At 51.7% G+C, this 25,582-nt stretch overlaps 1 pseudogene; it reads right to left on the bottom strand.

Annotated features, from left to right (window-relative positions):
* LOC8059088 lies at window positions 17,209–24,549 on the bottom strand (annotated as a pseudogene).

The raw sequence follows: 25,582 nt of genomic DNA, 5'->3' as shown, positions 1-25,582 counted from the left end.
GCCTCCTAGAGCAGGCCGTGGTACAAAACACAAAAAGTTATGCGTCACAGTCCCATGGTTCGAGACACCCAGAGGATCAACCCCCTCCTAACAAGGCACCAACGGTGTAGGGCCCGGCACCTCCTAACCCGAAAGGGGGCGCCAAAGCCCCATCCGTCCACGAACGCATCGGGACCAACGTGGATGCGCGGGCCACTCTCGAGGCCAGACGGCGGGACAGGGATGAGGCCGAGTCTCGGCGCTATCGACCGCGCCGAGGTGGAAGGTACGACCCTGACCACGATCGCAGCACGTCGCCAGAGCCTCCGGGTCCCCGCGTCTTCAGCGAGGCCATCCGCAGGGCCAAATTCCCGGCCCGATTCCGACAGCCCACTAACCTCACCAAGTACTCAGGGGAAACCAACCCTGAGCTCTGGCTAGCGGACTACCGCCTAGCTCCATGGCCGGGCTGACCTAGTCAGGATCTTTGTCGAGAACTTCTAGGGCACATACGTGCACCTGGGGAACTCCTGGGTTCTCAGGAGCTGTCGTCAGAAGTCTGATGAGTCTCTCTGAGATTTCATCAGGCGATTCTCGAAGCAATGCACCGAGCTTCCCAACATCACAGACTCCGACATCATCGGAGCCTTCATCGCTGGCACCACCTGCAAGGAGCTTGTACACGAGCTCGGCTGCAAGACCCCCACGAGCACCAGTCAGTTGCTCGACATTGCCACCAACTTCGCCAATAAAGTAGGAGAGGTCTTCAGCAACGCATGGAACATAGAGCAGCTACGTCGCTTCTACCTTTAAAATTTTGTAAAGAGATTCATTTGTTCTTCACCATGGAAAAATAATGAAAATTCAGATCATATGATTGTTTCTTTTTAGAAAGTAAGCCTCGGCTCTACCCTGCAGAATCCGAGCCTCCCTCGGGGGCTACACGGGGGAACCCCCTATGGTAACTCTGAATTTTTTTCTTTTTTGCACATGTTAATGCACCCTGACCCAATGTCTTCCCTCCATTTCCTAAAGAATCTAAAAAGCCGCAGACTCATCACCCAAATCTTAAGAAGGCATGAGCCTTAGGGAAGATCCATGCCCATGGGCTAAGACACCCTCTACTCACCCCCTGAGATCGGGAAATGAATATGTCCGGATTTTTAGATTACTAAGGAAAAGAAAGAAACTCAGGCTCGGGACGCTCTAACTAACACAGGCCCTAAGTGGCTCGCCCGACCCCGTGCTGCCGAGGTTGGGTCGGCCCAGGGTACAGATAACAAAAACACAAGGAAAATCCTAAAAAGAACACTCATATTAAATATTCATACTAAACATCAAGTTTCATAATAAACAAGGCCCATCGGCCTTTGATGTTCATAAACAAAAAATAACTAATTACAAGGGCCTCACTGCCCTGACTGCCCAGGTCCTTGCGCGCCGAGAGGGGGAAGTTCCACTTCAGCGTCGAAGTAGGTGGCCAAAGCGTCCCCCGGGGCGTCCGCAGCGTCAGTAAGCTTCCGCAGCTCCTCCTGGGCCTCCGCCTCGTCATCAGGGAGGACATAGCCCTCACTGACCGCCGGCAAGTCAATGCCGACGTAGTAAGAGCTCACCACTACCAGGGCTTTCTTCACCCCAGCGTGGAGTGCCTCCCTCAGCCTCTCCCCGGCCTAGGAATACAGAGCCTCAACGCGGCTCCACAGGGACGACCCCGACGCACTCGCGGCGACCCCGAGCCCCTCACACGCTAAGGCGACCACGGCCTCTAGCGCCGAATGGTCCGCCACCTCGGCGTCAAGGGATCTCTTTAAGGCGTCGGCGACACAGACTGCCTCGGCCACCTTCCTCTCCAGCTCTGTCAAAAAACAGAACGAAAAGACAAAAGTTAGGAAAATAAGCTGGCACGTCAAAAAAGCAAAGGTAAAAACACATCTCTTACCTTCAGCTCGCTTCCGGTTCTCCTCTGAGCTCCGATGCCAGAGGACCACCTCGCCCTAAGCCCCAGCAAGGCCGGCCTGGGCTTGGTTAAGGGCAAGGTCCTTCTCGGCGAGCAAAGCCTCCACCCGAGCGACCTCACCCTTGTACCTCTCGGCGGCGGCGCTCTGCTCTTGGGATTTCAGGGTAAGGTCGCTGACCCTTTTCTCCATGGGAGCAACCTTCCCCCGGGCTTCCTGAGCCTCGGTCATGAGCTCCGAGCACTTTTGCCGAAGCTCGGCAGAAATCTCGCACTCCTTCATGAGCTCCCCCTCGGCCGCCTCCCGGGCAGCCTTCTCATTATCACAGGCTGCCCAGACGTCCCGCTCCCTGCGGAGGAACAACGATTTCTCCAAGGACGCGGCTTGGAGCACCAGCAAAGTCTGATGTTACGCAAAGAATCAATCTAAATACACAAACGAACAACACTTCACCGAAGGGATAGAGACCTTACCTGGGCAAACTTGAACATGTCCCGGCTCACGAGCTCGGACACACGGTTGACACTGGCGCGCCCGCACTCTTCAAGGCCCCGCCAGAGGTAGGCCTCCGACGGGTCATCCAGCATGAACCTGGCCCTCCCCTCCGGGTCGTCAGGATTGGTTCAGGTCATGGGACTCTGGCCCCAGGCCATGCTCCCTCCTCCTTCGGTTGCAGGGGCCTCGGGTCGAGCCGGGCCCTTCCCGTGGGACCTTTCGGGAGGCACCATGCTGAGTGCCACCTCGGCCCGGCCCTCCTCAGTCTGCTCGGTCCGACCCTGACCCCCCACATTAGCATCCTCCGAAGGGGGAATGGCCCCGAGAGCCAGGACTGCTTCCTTTGGCTCCTGGGCCTCGACGTCTCTGCTTCCTTCGCTAGGGGATCCGGTGTTTTCTACCTCGTCACCTACCCCCCCCCTTCCTCACGGGAGCGCTCGCCCTCTCCACGGTTCAAAGGGGGCGGTGACCTGGGTCTTGCTGACCTAGGGGTTCACTGCGCACCCCTCTTCACGGCCTTCAGGGGTGTGAGCCCCACTGAAGCCACTTTCTGCTTCCGGCTGATGAAGAAATAACATAAATTAGAAGAAAGAGAAAAACAAAAAACTAAAGAAAAACCAGATAGTAGCGTTTACCTTGCCTAGGGGCAGTGCTCTTTTGGGAGCTCGGAGCTCCCTGGGCGCCTCCCAGAGTCCCAGGGGTCGTCGGGCGATCTCCCGTTTCCCCTGCAGAGGGCGCGGGGGCTCCGACGGTCGTCTCGGCCCCTGGCGCCTCCGCCGAGCCCTCCACCTCTACTCCAGCCGCTGGGCGGGCTCAATTGGGCCTTCCGGTGCCACCGTTCTCCTGGGTCATCTCGGATCCGCTGCCTGGCGTCTTTTCCCCCTCTCGAGGACCTGGGGGGACAGAGCCCCCTTGCGGGGCTCCGTCCTCCTCATCGTCAACAATAATAAAGGGGGCAACTCTCGCGCCCCCTGGTGCCTGAGACCCCTCAGGGGCCTTCGACCCCCCTTGAGCCCTCGACCCCTCTGGAACCTTGATTCCCCCGCCAACGGGGGGGATCCCTTCATCCTCGTCCTCCTCGTCGACAAGCTAGTTCAGCCAGTGTGGCTCCTCCCCGCCTTCTATCTCCAAGACCGAAGTCTCGGGAGACTCAGGCACGGGAAGCCCCGCCTTCTCGGCCACACAGCGGTTCTTCTCAGAGGTCTCACGGCGCTTAGCCTTCCTCACGCCCTTCGCTTTCTTCTGCTCCTTGGCCCATTTTCGCTCCTCGTTCCGGGCCCGGTTTTTGGCCCGGAGCTCCTTGTCCTCCGGGACCGGGGGGCAGAGAGTCCTTGATGACCCCCATCCCCTGCAAACGAACGACAATCAAGACCAAAGCAAGGAAAGAGGGAAACCAGCGCAAGATCAGAGATAAATGCAGCATCTTATCAGAGATATGTAACCTTTGTCAGGGCGCATCGACGCCACCCGGGAATCCTTCACATCCGAGGATATAGTCCTCGAGATCCGGGTGCTTATCTCTGTCGCGGACACGGGCGCCTCCAGCATCCGCGTCCCGACCGAGGGGGTCTCCCGGGTCATCTCCCACATGAATGCCCTCCGCTGCGCCAGCGGCAACAGGCTCCACTTGTGGAAAGCCACCGCCACCGAGGCCGCGATAATCCCGATGTTACGGAGCTTCTCGAGGCCCGTGAGAAGGACGTCGAGGCTCTTCTGCTCGTTTGTCGGGGCGCCCCACCCCCACTTCACGGGGCACTCAATCACCATCTTCCCGGTATACTCCGGGAGCAGCCTGCCGTCATTCCGGAGGTAGAACCACCCGTTCTGCCACCCCGAGTTCGACGAAGGCATGTTGCTCCGGATGTATAGGTGGGAGCGTGACTGGTGGAGTTGCAGCGTGCAACCGCCGGCCCGTAGGGGCCTCTTCTCTCCTCCCTCATTGCGGGAGGACATCTCTGCCTTGAAAAGGTGAAGCCAGAGGTTCTAGTGGGGAGGAATCCCTAGGAACCCCTCGCACGCCGCGGCGAAGACCGCCGCCTGCATGACGGAGTTGGGGTTCAGGTTGTGCAGCTCCACCCCGTAGTAATGGAGGATGGCTAGGATGAGCCTGCCGACGGGCGTTCCGAACCCCTGTTCCAGGAACGACAAGAAACAGACCACGTAGCCCGGAGGCGGGTTTGGTTCCCTATCCTTCACCGGGGGAACGATCAACTCTGGTGCACCCTCGTCCGTGATGGGGTGGAGGAGCCCACTCTTCACACGGGCGTCCAGCGCCACCCTAGTCGTGTTGCAGGGATACCATGCGTCGTCGTCGGCCATGGCAGCGAGAAGGATTGGGCGCTTAGAGGAAAGAAGGGCGGCAGCAAGAGTTTGAGACGAAGGCGGCAGGTGAGCAAGGGCAGGTAAAAAAGTAAAGGACCCCCGCAGCGACTTCTATAGAAGAAGCACGCCGCAGCTCCACCTCCCACGCCACGGATCGATAAAGAAAAGAGCAACCGTCGCCCCATCGTAAATCAGGTGAAGCAACCAAAGCGCCCACCTCTCCCGATTCTCACGCCCACTGCGCCCACATGCGCATTAATTTCGTAGGCAAAATATCACTTCTGGCTCAGGCACAACGGCGCAGTCGTTCTGGCTCCCCATGCGAGTCACCTCAAAAGGAGACCCCTGAAAAGTTATGTCAGGGCGGTTCCTTCCAAGGCAAGCGGCGTCCGACCCCATGCTGCGCCCAAGCCGAGAATCAGGGTGTTTCCTTTCTAGGCAAGCTCCATCTCGCCCGACCCCCCTGCTGTAACAAATCCGAAGCCTCTCGAGGTAAAAATCCCCAAGCCATGGCCACCTACGATTCCAAAGGTTGCGAGATTGACCCACCAAGTGGGTTCGAACAGTCGCCTCAGGATGACCGAGCAAGGGATGACTGAGGATGAGCACAATAGAGGCCATGGTCCGAGCCCCCCAGGGGATCAGCGCATCTTCACCAGTCGTATCCGAGATCCATGCGGGTGTCACGCGAGTGGAATCCCATCGAGGGAGGCACCGAGCCCTCGGAACCTATCGAACGGTTCCGACATCCACCGTGACTGCCCTCGGGTATCTTGAGATGTGCCCATAGGGACACAAGCCGACCCCTATCGAATGGGATTCGGGCATCCACTTGGATTTACCCGCTTGTAGCTCTCTGGGAACATCGATACTCGCCCATCGAGGGTAGTACGGCACCACCCATCCCTCCTCCGAGCGAAAGGACGAATGAGGGGCGTACGACAAGACAGGAAAGAACCCGATCGACCCTTGTGGGGAAAGGGCTCGGGGGCTTCCCCGCATAAAGGGAACAGGCACTGCGTGAAAAGAACACGTAACCTATCCTCCGAATACTCCTGACTACAACATCTGGGGGTAAAAGCCTTTGAAGGAATAACACCATTCCCCCAAAAGGCTCGAGGGCTACACCCGGCGGGTGCGCTCGCGCGCACCCCCCGAAGCAAATAAGAAGACTCTATATCAACAAGATTGTCCCCTAAAAGAAAACCTCTGAAGGGGTGCCTTCACCCCTACAAAGGCTCGGGGGCTACTGTTGGGTACCATAAAAAGAGATACCCAAATCAGGGCAATAAAAATCGCAAAAAGGAGATAAGGCAAACACCCAAGATTACTAGGGCTCGGGCGCGGGTTCTGTCTCGCCCGACTCCTTGGCCTCGAGCGCAAGCTCCGGCTCGCTCGACCCCTTGGCCTCGGACGCGAGTTCCACCTCGCCTGACCCCTCTTGGGCTCGGGCACAAACACCGCCTCGCCCGAGCCCCCATCTCGGAGCCAGACTTCCAACGCACGATGGCCGTACCTTCGATGTGACATTCGATATGACCTCCATGCTGTGGCAGGGCATGGTAGCAACTATTGCAACCACTCCGGTCACTGTGTGGCCTTACCTCTTTCACTGTGAAGTACTGCCTCACAGTAAAAGAGGTATGGAGGAGATTAACCTGCATCACTGTGGCTGTCTTCTCCTTCTGTTACAGGACACGCTGCAGTATCACCGACGTGACCCCCACGATCTCAACAGGGCTCCGAGACCCTCCACAAGAGCAACCATGCTGTAAGCCATACCCCAAGGACGAGATGGACAAGCCTCCACAGGGTCGGAACTGTAACATTCACCATTTACAAGAAGTAGATCACCAGCCAACACATGTAAAAATCCTGTGACCCCTTGAGACTATAAAAGGGGAGCTAGGGCACACAACATTAGAACACAAGGCAAGACCACACACGCTCCAGAGTAGCAAACATCGCTCTGTCCACCACACAAAGTTGAGACCTGGGACTTAGCCCCTCTCTCGCAACCAGCTTGTACACCCCTACTACAAGCACTCTCGGGTGCAAGGCAATACCGGCTCCGACTCTCACACTGGACGTAGGGCACGCTTAGCCCGAACCAGTATAACCCCTTGTGTTCTACTTGCATCACCATCCGGGTTAGGAGGACACGCAGACTTATCACTCGCTAGTATCTAGATGACGAGTCTAAACGCCGACACCTAGATAACACATGAAATTCCCACTTGTAATAAACTCTAAAATTATAAACGACCTTGTACATCTTATAGTAAATAAAATAAATGTAATGTCATTAGAACCATAAAGATAAAAGTCCATCCTCTTTGCATAAATGTACAATAAATAAGTCATATTTTGTTGCTAGCCAAAAATATTTTTCTCTCAGAACAAATCAGTAAATAGTACTTTCAGCCATAACTTTTCAGACTAACAAACGGGCTATATGATCTGAACACTAGAGGATATGTTACTGTAGATAGGAGTATTGCCTGATCCAATTTTGTATAGTAATCTAACTAGACGCACGTAGTATAATGCTACCCATCCTAGCCACAGTTGTTCGTCTTTCTCAGTAATGTTGCTCAGAGTCAAACCCTTAGCCGGCATCAACTCCTCCACCGCTCACCATCTACATTGAGCCGAACACCAACTAGATGCTTCACTGGAGGGGCTACCGCCGTGTGGAGCCATGCCTTCTCCTGGTTCTGCGCTGCCCAGTAGCTACATACCCGTGTCATGCCTCACTAAGGATGGAGATGGTGCTCGTTATCTGCGGTTCTTCTCTAGTTCAACTTAACGAACTAAATCGATTATTTCTTCCCTCATTTTTTCATTTAGTTTATTAAATTACACTAGAGAAGACCTACGGGTATCCGTTTGAAACACCACCCCTGTCTCTACGCCTCAGGCCTTGTTTAGTTTGCAAAATTTTGGTTTTTTGGCTACTGTAGCACTTTCGTTTTTATTTGACAAACATTGTCCAATTACGGAGTAACTAGGCTCAAAAGATTCATCTCACAAATTTCAGGTAAACTGTGTAATTAGTTTTTATTTTTATCTTTATTTAATGCTCCATGCATGCGACCAAAGATTCGATGTGATAGAGAATCATGAAAATTTTTGCGAACTAAACAAGGCCTCACATTGTCTGGCTGGGTACCCAGGCATGTCCGCGAGGACCTCGTACTAGCCAGTCTTGGGCGCCTTGAGCCAATACCTGAATGCTTGGTGTATGTGTGGCCTCAATTGTTGTGTGTTGATGATTGGTGACCGAGTTTAGTTGATGAGCTTTATTTCGGTGATCAAGATCAGAGCCTTGGAAACAAGTAAGACCAGCAGGACCAGCAGGAGCAATTGGATCAAGGCAAGTATAGCATTTGGGTTTTAACTCTATGACCATGATCTTGTGCCTAGATTAATATAAAGCAACAAATGATAATAATGACTTTTAGGCAACTTGAGGATTTATTCGTAAGTGATCACCGGGATAAAAGTGTAACCATGAGGGCTATGATGGCTCCGGCTTTAGTCAAGTATGAGTAACTTTTCTAGCTTGTTAGAGGTTACCCGCGTGGCGCAAATGGGGGATAGCAGACCGTGGATTCCCTGCGCGGTAGAATCACATGGACTGACTACCGAAACCAAGTGGCCCTAACTTGTTAGACGAACCTTTGAAAGACTTCATAGTGATCTCTGCCGGCCTTCCTTGGTAGTGGGTTAAGAGGCTGATCACCTTGGGCAAAAGGGTCAATCATGACTCATGGGTAAAGATGTATGTGGGGGTATAAACCCCTATACCCTTACGGCTAGACTTGGGCCAGGAGGCTTGGCCCATTATGAGACAAGCTCAAGGTTTGATCCGACAGCTCGGAGTTTCGCGCAAGGAAACAAGACGTGGAGATCAAACAGGATTCTAGTTGGAATTGATATCGAACTATCTATGGTAATTGTAACCGACTAGGATTAGTTTCCATATCTGTAACCCTGCCCTCCGGACTATATAAGGAGAGGCAAGGGACCCCCCTAGGACATCGTATTCTCTCAACACAAATCAATACAATCAGACGCAGGACGTAGGTATTACGCCAACTCGGCGGCCGAACCTGGATAAAAAGCTTGTTCGTGTCTTGCGTCACCATCGAGTTCGTAGTTTGCGCACCGTCTACCGATAAACTACTACCGTGGGTATACCCCAAGGTAGACTGCCGACTAGCTTTCGTCGACAGTGGCGCGCCAGGTAGGGGGTGTGCGTGCAACTTCTCCGGCGAACGAGATGGTCACAATCCCAGCTTCCGCGACCGTGCCCGAAGGCCTCACGCTCACCGTCGGCCAGATCACGTGGACTACGCGCAGCGGTGGCCTCACGACCACGGTTTCGGAAGAAACTCAGATCCAATCTGAGATCACGTCGTCTCCGACCACTCGGGTGACGGCACCGAGCGCCCGACCACCGTTCCCGCTCTACAAGGGAAAGAAGATCGACTGCTCGGACCTTCTCCAAGCGCTTGATCGCACCGATTCCAAGCTACTCGAAGCCTCCCAACTAGTCAATGGAATCCTGCGCCAGCCTGATCAAGCCGCCCCAACGGATTTTTTCAAATCCCACCGGCCAACTCGTGTCGTTACACACGAACGGCTAGGAACGTCTCTGACGATAACCTCAACTCCCTCAGGACGATCCGTCAAGCTGAAGGCTAACCCGAAGGAAGATTATCTTTGCGGCCTGAACAACTCGGCCTCTCTCTACTCACGGCACATCCAATCCGTTTTCACCAAGGCGGGTTGGCCGCCAAAAAGGAACGGTCAATCTGCTCGTCACTACGTCAACATGGTGACGATCCGCGAACTACGGGATGGCCAGGCTTCCAGCACCAATTCGAGCACCGGTTCCATCCCCACTGAAGTTATAAACTCCGAAGATGAGGACTACGACCTGGATTTGCCTTCACATCCTCCAGGTTTCTCTCATTTCCCGGTATTCCCCCCCGGCGAGGAGACATTGTTTTTAACGTCAGCGCCGACGAGCCGGTCGTTGATGGAGAAACAGACGAGCAAAGGCAGCTCCGCGAGCAGCGTAACGCCGATCGCGCCCGACGACGCGCGGATGAGGAACGACAAATTCCACCACATAATCTCAGCGACGCCTTTGATATGGTCGGGGACCAGCCAGTCTACAAAACGCCAAGCGCCAACGTGGCTGTCGCCATGGCCAACCTAGATCGGCTCCCCGATACTCTTGAGTGCCAGGGAGTCCGAACCAGCGTCCGAGCGCACCTGATCGCCGCAATGGGACAGACAGCCACTTTGCTCAAAAGAGTCCAGGCCGTCTCTTATACGGAAGCCACCTCCGACCAGACTAATCGTAGCCGGACCTCACCGCCTCCCAGCAGGCATCACCGTAGCCGTTCCCCCGACAACCATCGAAAGAATTCACGGCGTGACGATGGTCATGGGGATGCTGACGGTCACCGCGAGCAGAACCGCAGGCGCGGTCAAGAAGTAAACCAGCACAGGGATCTTCGATATAACATCCCTCCCAAAGATGCCCGGGACCGCATCAACAGACGCGCCACGGAGAGAGCAGTCCACGAAAACCTGCGCCGTATCGAGTACGATGCAACGCACGGCCCCCCGGGCCTAAGGCAGTTCTCCTCACACCTCCGCCAGGTCATGTGGCCCCGTAATTTCAAGCTCGAGAAACTCAAAAAATACGACGGCAAGGAAAATCCAGAGAACTGGATCACTCTCTATGAAATCGCCGTCCGATCAGCAGCGGGGGATGAGCACGTCATGGCCAACTACTTCCCAGTAGTCCTCGACCAGGCTGGTCATCAGTGGCTTCTTGGCTTGCCCGAGGACTCCTTCGACTCTTGGGAAGAGCTACGCCAGGCTTTTATCGACAACTTCATCGCCACATGCGAGCAGCCTGGAAACAAGTATGACCTCGAAAGGATAAGGGACAGGAAAAACGAACCTTTACGCGATTACATCCGACGATTCTCGGATATGCGCCTTTAGATCCCGAAGATTTCCCACGACGAGGCCATCTCTGCCTTCATCAAGGGCCTACGTTTCCATGAAGCACTGAGGAACAAACTGTTGCGCAAAAGGCCAACAACGATGGCGGAGCTCCTCGCCACGGCTAAAAATTACGCCGATGCTGACGATGCAGAGAAACTAATCCGGGACGATGCGAGTGGTCCCGACCAGCCTCCCCGGCGAGATGACGGTCGTGGTCGTTTCGACAACAGGAACCACCGCTGCTCCGACAACCGCGATCATAGAGAAGGCTGGGATCGGCGGCGTGATAATCGCGACGACTTCAGAGGAAAGCGCCCCCGCGACCACGACCACGAAGTGAATACGGTCAAGCGTCCCAACGGGCGGCGAGACTACCAAGAAGACTACAACAAAACGTTGAAGGGACCATGCCAACTACATCCAAAATCTAATCATACCATGGAAGAGTGCCGCGTCCTCAAAAACATCTATACACGGCGGGCCGCCCAAGACGACTCTGCCAAGAAAAACGGCAAGCGAGACGGGCACGACCACGAAGACGAGGACGAGGACCAAGATAGGGACCCTCGACACCAATACGTCAGCCCCACCGACGTGGTCCACTCCTTCTTCGGGGGCAAGGTCTCCATCGAATCTAAGCGAGAAAGAAAGCTGTTAAAAAGAGCCTGCCTCAACATAGACAGCACGGACGGACTGATCGCAGACCCGAAATTTCCCCCGTGGTCGCACAGGGAGATCTCCTTCAGCAGGAAGGATCAGTGGGCCGCTATCCCAGAGCCAGGACGTTTCCCTCTAATCCTGGACCCTTGCATCAACAGCATCAGATTCGAGCGCGTGCTCGTGGACGGAGGAAGCTCCATTGACATCCTCTTCCGCAACAGCCTGCCCGCTCTCAAGATATCTCCTGCACAACTAAAACCCTACGACGCTCAATTCTGGGGAGTTTTGGCAGGTCAAACTTCAGTGCCCCTCAGACAGATAACATTGCCTGTCCAATTCGGCACACCCGACCACTTTCGGACAGAGTTCGTCAACTTTGTGGTCGCGGACTTCGACGGGACCTACCACGCTATACTGGGCCGACCATCGCTGACAAAGTTCATGGCAGTCCCGCACTACTCATACCTAGTCCTTAAGATGCCTACGGAGAAGGGTGTCCTAACCGTCAGAGGCAATGTCTACACCGCATATACCTGCGAAGAGGAAAGCTTCAAGATCACCGAGGCAATCGACCTCTCAATTCGCATGGCAGAAACAACAATCCAAGCCGCGCAGCTGCCTCCCGACCAGCTCCGATTACCCGAGCAGGAGACTGCCAGGAAGAATTCAAAATCCAAGGAGTATAAGGAAGTACAACTGGTCGACGGCAGCCCCGAGAAGACGGCCCTCATCGGGGCCAATCTGGACCCCAAATAGGAAGACGCGCTCGTCAGGTTTCTAAGGGACAACGTAAGCGTTTTCGCATGGAAATCCGCAGATATGCCCGGCGTCCCACGAAACCTGATCGAGCACTCCTTAAATGTCTCGAAGACCGCAAGACCCATCAAGCAAAAGCTGCGACGGTTCGCTCGTGACAAAAAGGAGGCTATTAGGACAGAAATAACACGGCTTCTAGCAGCCGGATTCATAAAAGAAGTGTATCATCCCGATTGGCTCGCCAATCCGGTTCTTGTACGCAAAAAGAATAATGAATGGAGAATGTGCATTGATTACACTGATCTCAATAAACACTTCCTAAAGATCCTTTTGGTCTCCCTCGCATCGACGAGGTGGTCGACTCAACGGCCGCATGCGAACTCCTCTCTTTCTTAGACTGCTACTCTGGTTATCACCAGATTTCGCTAAAGGAAGACGATCAGATCAAAACTTCTTTCATTACTCCTTTCGGCGCATATTGCTACACGACTATGTCATTTGGACTCAAAAATGCCGGAGCCACTTATCAACGGGCCATACAGCAATGCCTCCACGACGAGATTCGTGACGACCTCGTCGAGGCCTATGTAGATGACGTCGTCATCAAAACGAGGGATGCAAGCACCCTAATCGACAACTTAGACCGAACTTTTAATGCGCTTAATAGGTACAAGTGGAAGCTTAACCCCAAAAAGTGCATCTTCGGTGTCCCTTCTGGTCTACTGCTCGGCAACGTCGTCGGTCGTGACGGCATACGGCCAAATCCTTCAAAAGTAAAAGCAGTACTCGACATGCGACCACCTAAAAACGTCAAAGATATTCAGAAGCTCACCGGATGTATGGCGGCCCTCAGTCGTTTCATCTCAAGACTAGGAGAAAAAGGTCTCCCTTTCTTCAAACTCTTGAAAGCATCGGAAAAATTTTCTTGGACAGAGGAAGCCGACGCCGCGTTCACTCAGCTTAAGACCTTCCTCACTTCACCTCCTGTTCTTACAGCGCCTCAGCCCAATGAAGACCTACTCCTTTACATTGCTGCAACCGACAGGGTTGTTTCCACGGCAATAGTGGTCGAACGAGATGAGCTAGTTCATGTCTACAAGGTCCAGAGACCCGTTTACTTCATAAGCGAAGTCTTAAACGAGTCCAAGGCCAGGTACCCACAAATACAGAAGCTCATATACGCCATTCTAATAACGTTAAGAAAGCTGAAGCACTACTTCGACGGCCATCGAGTCTTGGTAACCACCAGTTTCCCTCTCGGGGACATTCTGCGCAATAAAGACGCCAACGGCAGAATCGTAAAATGGGCAATGGAATTATGCCCATTTTCCCTGGAGTTCCAGAGCCGCACCACGGTCAAGTCTCAGGCCCTGGTCGATTTCATTGCTGAATGGACGGATCTCAATGAGCCTCCCGTTCCCGATGTCTCCGACCACTGGTCAATGTTCTTTGACGGATCCCTGAACATCAACGGCGCCGGCGCTGGGATACTATTCGTGTCGCCTAACAAGGACAAACTCCATTACGTCCTTAGGATCCTCTTTCCGGCATCAAACAATGTCGCCGAATACGAAGCATGCCTGCACGGCATAAGGCTAGTTGTTGAGCTGGGAGTCAAACGCCTCTACGTCTATGGCGACTCTACTTTAGTTATCAACCAGCTCAACAAATAGTGGGACGCAACCCACGAGAAGATGGATCTCTACTGCAAAGAAATTCGCAAATGGGAAACCAACTTCTACGGCATAGAGTACATCCACGTGGTCCGGGATAAGAACCAGGCAGCAGATGCGTTGTCGAAGTTAGGGTCATCTCGGGCCCAAATCCCGCGGGGCATTTTCGTCCAGGACATCCATGAGCCAAGTGTGGGCACAGGCCTGGTCGAAAAGCAACTCACTGAGGCACTGCTCATAGACGATGCCACTCCGACAACCAGTGGCCGTGATTGGCGCACCCCGTTCATAAGATATATATCGGACGGGTCAGGCTTTCAGGACAAACAGAGAATGAACGCCTCATTCGACGATCAAAGAACTACATACTGGTGGACGGCAAACTTATGCGAAAAAATGCAAGTTCCGAAGTACTGCTTAAATGCATATCCCAAGATGATGGCATCAAGCTCCTAGAGGACATACACGCCGGATCCTGCGACAATCACGCTGCATCCAGAACGCTGGTCGGGAAAGCCTTCCGAGCAGGTTTTTATTGGCCAACTGCGGTCAACGACGCAGAAAAACTGGTCCGACACTGCGAGGGATGTCAGTTCTTCGCTAAAAGGACCCACGTACCTGCTCATGAGATTCAAACCATCCCGTCATCCTGGCCCTTCGCCTGCTGGGGGCTCGACATGATCGGGCCATTTAAACCCGCCCCCGGCAACTTCAAGTTCGTTTTCGTGTTAATCGACAAGTTCTCCAAGTGGATTGAATACATGCCACTGGTCAAAGCAACCTCCGAGAAGGCTATGGAGTTCCTTAATCAAATCGTACACAGGTTCGGGAACCCAAACAGTATAATCACCGACCTGGGTACTCAGTTTACTGGCACCACATTTTGGGACTTCTGCGATGACAGAGGCATAGTCATAAAATATGTGTCAGTAGCTCACCCACGGGCCAATGGTCAAGTTGAGCACGCAAACGGAATGATCATCGACGCCCTAAAGAAAAGGTTGTACACCGAAAACGACCGAGCTCCCGGTCGATGGATGAAAGAGTTACCGGCCGTGGTCTGGGGCCTTCGAACCCAGACCAGTCGGAACATAGGAGTGTCACCCTACTTCATGGTTTACGGCACCGAGGCAGTCCTGCCATCTGACATAACCTTCGGTTCTCCTAGGATTGAAAACTTCGACCAGTCAACAGCCGACAACGCCAGAGAGCTCGAAATCAACTGCATGGAGGAAAAGCGTTTGAATTCTTGTCTCCGAACAGCAAAGTATCTCGCAGCAGTCAGGCGATACCACAACAGGAACGTCAAGGACCGTTCCTTCGTAGTCGGTGATCTGGTACTCAGGTGGAAAACAAGCCAAGAGGGAATGCACAAGTTATCTACTCCCTGGGAAGGACCCTTCGTGGTCGCCGAAGTCACACGACCCACGTCCTACAGATTGGCATACCCAGATGGAACACGCGTGCCTAACTCTTGGCACATAGAAAAATTGCGCCGATTTTATCCATAAGTTATAATAAATTTCGCTTGTAAATATCTTATAGCTGTCAATAATAAAAGTTTCTCTTTTTTGCCTATACTTTGTTACACGCAGAACTCGGAAAGCCTTCTGCAACGGAAGCTCTTAGCGACTACAAAGTCAAATACAGTGGCACGTCACTCAGATAATTGTACAGCGCTCAAAATAACAGTCATGACAAAAGCAAACTTTATTACAAACTTTACATACAAAGTTTACAATAAATACCCTGACGGGCAGACGCTAGTCTATTCCTACAGACTACCCTATTGGCCTACTGCTCGGGCTGATCACCCGCCTGGCCCTGCTGCCCGGACGAAGGGGTCGGGGCCACCGGCGCCTGGCTGGTCGAGACCGCAGACGTCGACCGCCCATCTCCCGCAATAGACGCGCCCGACAGCTCCCTGGCCGACCTGTCTGAACCCGGCTGGTCGGGGGGCGTGGCCGTTCCGCATAGATTGATGTCGCCAATCACCGTCGACGACAAGTCCAGCAGACCACCCCGAAGCTCGTCCGCCTCCTGCGGGCCGACCTCCTTGGGATACCCCTTTTCCAGCCTGGTCAAGTCGACCAGGGGGTAGTGGGCGCGCACCATGCTAAGGACATGCGCGCCAGCAAACTCCCCGGCGTCCTTCACGAATTGTTGGAGCCAGTCCCACGCCCGTTGCGCCTTTTCCACTGGAGTCAATCTCGGCGCGCGGGGCTGGCTCTCCGGGAGCTCGGGACTGATCAAATCCAGAACCGGGGCCACTCCTCTCCAAATCTTGCAGCAGTTGACCTTCCAGGAGTCCCGATCCTTGACCAAATCCTCCAGGTGCTTCTTGGTGTTTACCTTGAGCACTGCAAATCAAGGAAGACGTTAGTCTCGACGTGTCAAACAGAGCGATAAGAGGCAAACAACGGGAGCGGCACGTGATACCAGACAACTCCCGGTCCCTCTGGCTTAGCTCCTCCGCTGCTCGGCGACCGGCCTCCAGCGCCCCGGCTAGCTCTTGACCGAGCTGCTCCTTCTCCTGTCGGAGGCGCGCCACCTCCTCCTCCAAGTCTACATGAATCACAATCCGGTCAGTAAAGTAAACTACGCAGCTACACAAAGCTGCTCGGAGCACGTGACTGACCTGACCGCTGCCGGTACTGGTCGGCCAAGCGACGAGTGAGCTCGAGACGACGCTCCTCTTGGGCGTTCACCTCAGCCACCTTCTCCCCAACTTCTGACCGCAGCCGGTCTACCTCCGTGGACAAGGCCTTATTCTCGGCCACAATTCCCTCAATCTGGTGGAAGCACCGTTTTCGGTACTTCGCCATTTTCATCGCGCCCTGCAAGAAAGAAGACATGTCGAACACAGGAACACTGCACAAAAGTTATCCCAGCAGGACACAGGACCACCTACCTTAACCTCCTCCACGAGGCGCTTAGCCGCGCGCTCCACCCTCGCGGCCTCCTCCGTCCCCGCGAGCTCCTCGTGGCTAATAAAGTGGTCCCTGCGTTGGCGCCACACGTAGACGTGCTGGCGGCCATCACGGGGACGACACTGGACCTCCTTCACGTCGTCGTCAGAGGCCTCGTGGGGCTCCTCGTTTGCCGCACTACCTCCAGCTGCGGTTGAGGGCATCACTGGTGCCTGGCCTAGGCCAGAGGAGCCCACTGGCGAAGAAGCCCCTGCTCGGGGCGGCGTCTGCACCCTCCCTTCTTCGGCTGGAGGAGTTGGGACTCTGCTCTCCTCCTCTACAATAGTACTCGGGGGAGGGACCCTTTCTGCCTCCTCACCCCTCGGCTGGGTGCTCGTCGCAGCACTCGCCGGGGCAGATTGGTCTTCAACGCCCGCCGCCGCTGCAGGTTGTTGTGACCTGTGGCGCGGCGTCTTCAGCGGCGGCAACAGGAGCGGCCGTCCCCTGTTCCGCGGCCTGGTCGGGGTTGACGTTCGACGCCGCGCTACATAACATAGGGATATTTTCAACAACAGTTAAAAAAATCACCAAAATACGTAAGTCGAACACTTACAGGCCCGAGCGATGGTGGGTCGCGGTGAACCTCCTCCTTGCCCGGCCGGTCGGCACCTGTGCCCCCGTCTCCGCAACGCGAGGCGCAGGAGGGTCGCCGGCCACCCGATCAGTAGTGGTCGGCACGCTGTCCGGACGGCTATGAGGCCTCCGGACCAACGATGGTGCGGCCTCTTCCTCCTCCTCGTCGTCGGTAATCCGAACGAACCGACGACGCTTTGGCGCTCGGCTGCTCTCTGCTGGCAGCGTCGGCGCCGGCGACGGATCCGCCGCCATTGGCCTTTTCCCCACCACTCTATCCTCGGTGGTCGGGACGGGGCGGGCCTGGTCTTCCTCACTGCTGGTGTAACGAGTACACCGAGCAGCGTCTTCCTCTGGCGGATCTTCTCCCGCAGGATTCTCCATTCCAGGTGCCAGTGATACATACACTGTGCACCGGTCGACATCTCCGATCTGCAAAAGTAACAAAGATAAGTCAGCTGCAGACAACATACGGATGCTAAAGCGAAGTAATCAATAACATACCTTAGGCGCTGGTCGCCCCAACTTGAAGGCTTGCACCCGATCATTGCCACGGATGAAGCCTCCGTCCGCGAAGTTGAATAGCTCGTTCAACAGCTGCTGTACCTCCGCCTTCTCCAAGATCTCAGGTCGCATCCTGGTCGGGTCCACGCTTCCGGCATACTCGTACGCCGAGTGCACCCTCTTCTGGCAGGGCATCACTCGACGGCACACGAAGTTGCCGACCACGCCTAGCCCGTCCAGACGCGACCAGTCGATCAGCTGCATCAGGTCTACCACTTGACCGTCATACTCTGGGCGATCGGTCCAGCTCACCCTCTTCTTGGGGATGTATCCCACATCGCAGAACGTGGAGCTGCCCGGTTCCTCCCTGATGTAGAACCACTTCCTATACCATTCAGTCAGGGAAGTGTTCCAGGGGCAGTGCAGATAGTGGTTCTTCATCCCGTCGCGAAGGTTGAGGTATACTCCACCTGCAACCTTAGAGCCTCCAACTGCTCCCTTCTTTCTCAAACAAAAAAGGTAGCGAAAGAGATCGAAGTGCGGTTCTATGCCTACATAGGCCTCGCACAAATGGATAAAAGTTAAAATAAGAAGGATTGAGTTCGGGTGCAGATTGCAAATCCCGATCTCATAATACAAAAGAAGACCCTGAAGAAAAGGGTGAACAGGCACCCCAAAACCCCTCTTAACGAAATCCTCGAACACGACGATCTCACCGGCGCGGGGGTCGGGGTAGCTCTCCCCCTCCGGTGCCCTCCAGCCGCCGAGCTCCGGGCTGTGCAGTAGCCCCATATCGACGAGGTCACCGAGGGACTTGGCGGTGCTGCGGGATTTCTTCCATTCTTTGGCCATCAGCTCGGCCCTCTTCTTTGAATCGCTCTTCGCCATTGGAGGCGTGGAGGTGGATTCGAGTTTGGAAGGTGTAGATGATCGAAGGAGGCAAGAGTGGAAGGCTTGAAGGCAATGGCAGGGTAAGCAGTACAAGGGGAACTGTCGAGCTCTTATAACCCACAACTTCACCCCTCCCACTTCCCGCATCCTCGAGAAGTGGGCGGGCCATACGGCGGATGCGGCGTTTTCGGTTTTCAATGATTATCGACAATTAATGCGGCGGAGTTTTCATACAAATTGATGGTTTCCTTTTCTCAAACCGCGCAAAGGGCGGCCATACAGTTGCCAAGCGCAACTTTTCATGCATCCATCTGACATCCCGTCAGGAGGTCTCGTCACGTCAACTTTTTCTGGCAAAATTTTTCAAAACAAGCAGATAAATATGGCAGAGAGTCAACAATCTGGGGACTGCACCGACCACCGAGCGCTTGATGCTCGGGGACTGGTCGACCAGTCTATTAACTCGGAACTTCAACGACTTCACCGACCACCGAGCGCTTGATGCTCGGGGACTGGTCGACCAGTCTATTAACTCGGAACTTCAACGACTGCACCGACCATCGAGCACTAGATGCTCGGGGACTGGTCGACCAGTCTATTAACTCCGAACTTCAAAGACCGCACCGACCATCGAGCACTCAATGCTCGGGGACTGGTCGTCAGACTTCTTGAGACTGCTCCGACCACGGAGCGCTTACTACTCAGGGACTGATCGCTTAGTTTATTGATTTGGAAATCAGCAAGCTAAAGAGTTCGCCGACCATTGTACACCCGGGGACTGGTTGACCAGAGTGTCGAACCGCAAACTCCATGGTAAATGAGCATGGGACGCTTGGGGACTGGATAATTTCAGTTTTCCTTTTTAAGACCTTGCTACAAGGTTCATACTTCGCCTTCCAGCAAGCTCGGGGACTACATCGGTACGATGCATCTAGCGATGCATCCCACATAAAAGCAGCTTTGGAGATTTTTCTTTGGACCCTGGCACCACGTGACTACGTCACCTGCTACCAGGCTCGGGGACTAAGTGGGCACACTTCACCTTGCGGTGAATTTGCTTGTCTGGTTGATGGACTGTACTTTTGAAAAAAGTAAAGTGGGCACACTTCACCAAAAAAAGGAATATTTTTTCTCGAGAGCACCATGCATTCTTCGAACAGTTGGCTTCTTTGATGATGAAGTTAATCGGACGCCTTTAGATTTGTTCAAACTGTTGTCGCAACTATTTGGGCAATTTTCATAATGGTTGAAGATATTAAGCTTCATTGGTCAAAGAAGCTCAAGACGGCGTGTTACTTCACAATACATGGTGCTCGGGGACTAGCTGTGGGGGTATAAACCCCTATACCCTTACGGCTAGACTTGGGCCAGGAGGCTTGGCCCATTACGAGACAAGCTCAAGGTTTGATCCGACAGCTCGGAGTTTCGCGCAAGGAAACAAGACGTGGAGATCAAACAGGATTCTAGTTGGAATTGATATCGAACTATCTATGGTAATTGTAACCGACTAGGATTAGTTTCCAGATCTGTAACCCTGCCCTCCGGACTATATAAGGAGAGGCAAGGGACCCCCCTAGGACATCGTATTCTCTCAACACAAATCAATACAATCAGACGCAGGACGTAGGTATTACGCCAACTCAGCGGCCGAACCTGGATAAAAAGCTTGTTCGTGTCTTGCGTCACCATCGAGTTCGTAGTTTGCGCACCGTCTACCGATAAACTACTACCGTGGGTATACCCCAAGGTAGACTGCCGACCAGCTTTCGTCGACAATGTACAATCTCTGCAGAGTGTTAAAACTAGTATACTAGCCATGCTCACGGTCACGAGCGGCCTTGGGGATTCTTACATTAAGGGTGATGAATCTTGTTGTGTTAAGATACTCATTGTTTATTGTTTAATGCTCTATATTATTTATGTCACATTGATCATGAGACCGTGAGATCTATACTATCTAGTTGCCATACTTGTGGAGTTCGTCTTGGACTCACTCTTGCTATCTCCCCCACACCTCAGGAGAAGTATTGGGCTTGTGATCAACCAGTCAGTTGGATCCTGTAGAGTGAAGTTAATACCTGAAGTTTGGAGTTATCTTCTGTGGTTTGCTGCCTAAGGTTGTTTCTGATTTATTATGTACGTTATATAATTTATGCGTTGTCCTTTGATATTAGCCCTTATTTGTAGCTATATGTGAGGTTTGTCTTTTAAAACTCACATATGGTGCATATATGATTTTGTTTCTTAAAATCGGGTGTTACAAAGTGGTATCAAAGCAATGCTGACTGTAGGACGTAAGCCTAGTTAGAACCGGACGTTTTAGCATGGTTCTATCTCTGCTTACTTCTTGCTTTCACCTTAACCTTGATAACTGCTAAAATTTATGCTTACCTCTGCCCTATTCTGTTATAAAACTTTATCTCTATTCTAAATCCAACCTCCTTGTCTATTTAGATGGCTCATAATAAGGAGACCTTTGGCATGAATGGACAAAAGGACCTAGCTATGCCACCCATAAAAGCATTTGACAAGGAGAAGCTTCTAGCCATACAAAAGCAAGTAGTGGAAGGAATGACTCAGAATGGGAACTCTCAGCAGTGCATCTCAAGACCAGTGAAGAGACAAGTAGCACAAGCTTGGAAAAATATGAGAACCCATGGAGGTGTTGGTAGTAATACATCGGGATATCAGGATCAATGCCATTGTTGCAGGCATTATGGTCTCCCTTGTCTTCGAAATAGGTCATCTAAAAAGGAAGTTAAGATAAAACCAAATTGTGTGACTAATGATGATAAGAAGAGGAAGGCAAAATCACTAGAGCCAGCATTGGGAAGTGAACAACAATCAAATCCTAAGTTGTCACATTTAGTTTTGAACTCTGGCTATGAAAATCCAAACCTTGAGATGAAGAAACTTCTCGAGCTAACCCCACTGCTCATGAGGTATGCATAGATGGATGGACCATCACTTATAAAGAGTTTCAACCTCGAAGGATCAACCAAGTTAGGAAGAAAGCTAGCAAGTCAGAGACAAACCTTCAGAGTCAGCGAGCTGATAACACACCGAGCAACACCTCAGTGGAAAATGATATCACGAAGGATCCAGCTAAGAAAAAGTGTTATCACTGCCGACAGGAAGGACACTATGTAAACTCTTGTCCACAGAGGAATCAATAGAATCACATGGACTGACTACCGAAACCAAGCGGCCCTAACTTGTTAGATGAACCTTTGAAAGACTTCATAGTGATCCCTGCCGGCCTTCCTTGGTAGTGGGTTAAGAGGCTGATCACCTCGGGCAAAATGGTAAATCATGACTCATGAGTAAAGATGTACAACCTCTGCAGAGTGTTAAAAACTGGTATACTAGCCGTGCTCACGGTCACGAGCAGCCTTGGGGATTCTTATATTAAGGGTGACGAATCTTGTTGTGTTAAGATACTCATTGTTTATTGTTTAATGCTCTATATTATTTATGTCACATTGTTCATGAGACCGTGGGATCTATACTATCTAGTTGCTATACTTGTGGAGTTCATCTTGCACTCACTCTTGCTATCTCTCCCACACCTCAGGAGAAGTATTGGGCTTGTGATCAACCAGTCAGTTGGATCCTGTAGAGTGAAGTTAATACCCAAAGTTTGTAGTTATCTTCCGTGGTTTGCTGCCTAAGGTTGTTTTTGATTATTACCCCTTATTTTGTAGCTATATGTGAGGTTTGTCTTCTAAAACTCACATATGGTGCATATCTGATTTTGTTCTTAAAATCGGGTGTTACAGGAAGACAGCGGATCTAGCGAGGAGGAGCCACATTTGGTGGGGAGGGCTCGTGTGGCGGCGGCAGCGGTGCGCAGGGGCAGCGGTGGTGCCTTGAGGCCCAGATCCATGTCCAGTCTAGATTCGGCTTTTTTCTTTTTTTTCATTAACCGGGGCGGGCAACTAATTTGCCTCGGTAAATCAGTGATTTACCATGAACTTATATTCGAGGTGTATGGGTTGCCCACCTCTGTAAACCCTTTTTGCCTGCCTCGCAAAAAGTTTTATGTAGTAGTGTAGACAAGCTTTACCAGAAAAAAGCTCTCAGATTTGGGTAGATGATCCCCATGTATCTATCTTATAGCTGCTTGTAAACGATGTATCCATTTTGATTATTCAAAATAAAGCTTGCTGAAGTTTCAAAAAAAATTAGGCATGACACAAACACAGACAAACCTAGATAACACATGAAATTCCCACTTGTAATCAACTCTAAAATTATAAACGACCTTGTACATCTAATAGTAAATAAAATAAATGTAATGTCATTAGAACCATAAATACACTAGTCCATCCTCTTGCATAAATATACAATAAATAAGTCATATTTTTCTGCTAGCCAAAAATATTTTTCTCTCATAACAAATAAGTGAACAATACTTTCAGCCATAACTTTTCAAACCAGCAAACGGGTTGTATAATGTGAACACTAGAAGGTCTGTTACGGTAGATAGGAGAGATCCAATTTTGTAGTAATCTAAACTAGACCCACACTAGACCCACGTAGTCTAATGATACCCATCCTAGCCACGGTTGTCCGTCTTTCTCAGCAATGTTGCTCAGAGTCAAACCCTTAGCCGCCATCAACTCCTCCACCGCTCACCATCTACATTGAGCCGGTCGGACACCAACTAGATGCTTCACTGGAGGGGCTACTACCGCGTCGAGCCGCGCCTTCTCCTGGTTCAGCGCTACCTAGTAGCTACCCGTGTCATGCCTCACTAAGGATGGGGACTTTTCTTCTCTAGTTCAACTTAATGAACTAAATTGATAATTTCTTCCCTCATTTTTTATTTAGTTTATTAAATTACACTAGAGAAGAATTGTGGGTATCCATTTGAAACACCACCCCCGTCTCTCCGCCTCACATTGGCCTTGTTTAGTTCGCAAAATTTTTAGGTTTTGGCTACTGTAGTACTTTCGTTTTTATTTGACAAACATTGTCCAATCATAGAGTAATTAGGCTCAAAAGATTCATCTCACAAATTACAGTTAAACTGTGTAATTAGTTTTTATTTTTGTTTATATTTAATGCTCCATGCATACGACTAAAGATTCGATGTGACGGAAAATTTTGGAAATTTTTGCCAACTAAACCAGGCCATTGTCCGGCTGGGTACCCAGGCATGTCCACGAGGACCTCGTACTGGCCGGTCTTGGGCCCCTTGAGCCAATACCTGAACGCCTGGCATGGCACCATGTGCGCCACCACCACATGCATCCTGTCGCTGCTGACCGCCACGTCGTTGGGGTATGGCAGGTCGGCCTTGAGCACGGTGATCTGTTTTGTCCGCATTGTACTTGGGCCTTGGGTCTTGTTTAGTTTCAAAATATTTTGTAAAATAGACACTGTAGTTTTTTCGTTTTTATTTGACAAATATTGTCCAATCATGGACTAACTAGGCTCAAAAGACTTGTCTCGTCAATTTTGACTAAACTGTACAATTAGTTTTTATTTTTGTCTATATTTAGTACTTCATGCATGTGTCTAAAGATTCGATGTGATGGGGAATCTGAAAAATTTTGTAAAATCTGCATTCACCATGGTCTCGGTGTTGAACCTGCGCGGGTACGTGGCGTTGCTGTCCGTGATGTACACATCACCCATGGCCTGGTCGCCGTCGAGTCCGTTGACAAAGTGGAACACCGCGCTGCCATTCGCTTGGCCCACCTGGGCCTCACCGTCGTCGGACCTGACCTTCATGAGCCCATGTAATCCCTATTAGATAGGGATGAAAACGGTACGGATATTTTCCGACCGTATTCGAGACCGAATTCGTTTAGAGGGGTTTGAATCTTTCCGTATCCGAGACCGAATATTCAACATCCGATGCTGTATCCGTATCCGAATACTTAAATCGTATATTTATAATGTCGACATCTAATCTTATCTTATCCGACATGATTGATATTATCCGTATTCGAATCCGAATCCGACCAGAAATATAAAAATAAATATGATATCGGTGATATCCGTCCGTATCCGATCCGTTTTCATCCCTAGTATTACATGTCGTTTTGGGTGATTCTTCTGATTTCGCAAAGGTTATCGTTGCTGCTCGCTTCGCTCGATGCAATTCGCTCGACATGCAATTAACCACAGCCACAAAACCAAATCCCCACCAAAAATAAGTGGCTGCCAGGAATCGAACACAGATCGCTGGAGCCACGCCTCGATACATTAACCATCTAAGCTGAAAACTTTCTTGTATAAAGTGCATCCACACCTCTATTTAATAAGGGTAAGGATGGAAAGATAACTCCTAAATAATTGCTCCTTGGTAAGCACAATTCTGTCTTAAACGTCAACTAATATGAGTATGGAGGGAGTATGTCGTAGAACGTGGATTTGGTACAACCGGTGGCAAGTACTCTCTCCATATTCAAGACGTTCTGGGCTCTCACTCCATTTCTACAAAGCATGACGTTTTACTGTAGCAGAAGATAATCTAGACATGTTTATCCCTCCATATTAATCGCAGCAATCGAAGCGCCGGAATTACCTCCCATATTAACCGCAGTCGCCTAGAGCCCCATGCAGAAATCAAAGCGCCACCTCATGCAAAAATCAAAGGGCCGGATAAAAAAGGTTGCCTATAATAAGGCTTTGAATTGAAGACTTCTAGTTAACATCGCCACACACTATCCATCTGAACTACGAAGCTTTCTTGAAAATAATGCACCCGTAGACCTATTTAGTAAGAGCAAAGGAAAAAAAATACTCTCTAATTAATCAC

This window comes from Sorghum bicolor, chromosome 4 (assembly GCF_000003195.3).
Source record: "Sorghum bicolor cultivar BTx623 chromosome 4, Sorghum_bicolor_NCBIv3, whole genome shotgun sequence".
Classification (NCBI taxonomy): Eukaryota; Viridiplantae; Streptophyta; class Magnoliopsida; order Poales; family Poaceae; genus Sorghum; species Sorghum bicolor.
Note: the sequence above shows the minus strand (reverse complement) of the source record. Positions and strands in the feature narration are given on the sequence as shown.